We start from the raw sequence: 1,133 nt of genomic DNA, 5'->3' as shown, positions 1-1,133 counted from the left end.
GACACCTCTTCCAGCTGCTGAAGTCAGCTGTTTCAGTAAAGCTGAGAGTCTGAGAGGTTCTAGAGGGGGAGAACAGCTGTAGTGATGAATAAATGGAATCAGCAAAGGGCAGTAGGGTACTTTTTAATCATTCACAGCGAAGGCCAAGGGGGGGAAAAGGAACACCAAATAACCTTGCAACCTTATGGATACGTTAGGTCTCTTCCCTGATCAACGATGGAGTTCATTTGAAGTAAACTGAATTATATCGTAATACCAGCTTATTCACACAATTTGCTAGTATATAAAGATTTATTCATAGTGTTCACACTCTGTAAGTGCCTTTCATTTTGATTCCACATACTTACATCTACCGTTGGCAAGTATCTTTCTTCGAATCACATCTTCAGATAAGGGGTACTAAGGTCATGACAGCTTGAGCAGGCATCTGTTGCACATTATGTTGAAGAAGATCTCCCTGCAGATCTCCTGAAGATCTCCCCAGGCCCCGCCTCCCTCTTCCACGCTTTGGGCCAGTCCCTGCTGCCCTGCTGCTCCTCCGCTCTGCTGATCTGTTTTCAACAGGCAGACTGAAAATGGCGAGGAACCAAAATGGCACAGGAGCGGGAAGGCTGAACGCCCATCAGACCTTTGTCACCACCTTCGACATCATGACCATACCCCCAACAACCACACTCAGCGCTTCATTCACGCTAGGGGAGAAATACACAGGGAGGAAGGACATGGCGCTCCATTTGTGCATATCTGGGGAAAAAAAACATTTTTTCCGTTTAAGGAAAACACAAGATAGGTGGGAGGAAATAGTGGAATAAAGACTGGACAACAACCACATCATGTAATGGACCCACACAATTCAGTGAGCGAGCAACCATGAATGCGCAATAAAATTTCTACACCAGCCTAAAATCCTGCATTTAAAACGGGTCTTTCTGCTTCCGTTTTAAATGCAGGATCATAACTGACTCCCTTTACACGCACACACACCCCCTCCCCGAATCTGAGTCTTCCATTATCTTTCACTGATCTCGCTCCTCTTCTTCATGCTTTAACTCTTTTCACGGAGGAAACTGAAGCGGAACATAACGGGGTAATTTGATAGCTCACTATCTGCCATCTATTTAAAAACGGAACAA

Source organism: Heloderma suspectum, chromosome 13 (genome assembly GCF_057233095.1).
Source record: "Heloderma suspectum isolate Gila_16-S chromosome 13, 16-S_ref, whole genome shotgun sequence".
Taxonomy (NCBI): domain Eukaryota; kingdom Metazoa; phylum Chordata; class Lepidosauria; order Squamata; family Helodermatidae; genus Heloderma; species Heloderma suspectum.
Note: the sequence above shows the minus strand (reverse complement) of the source record.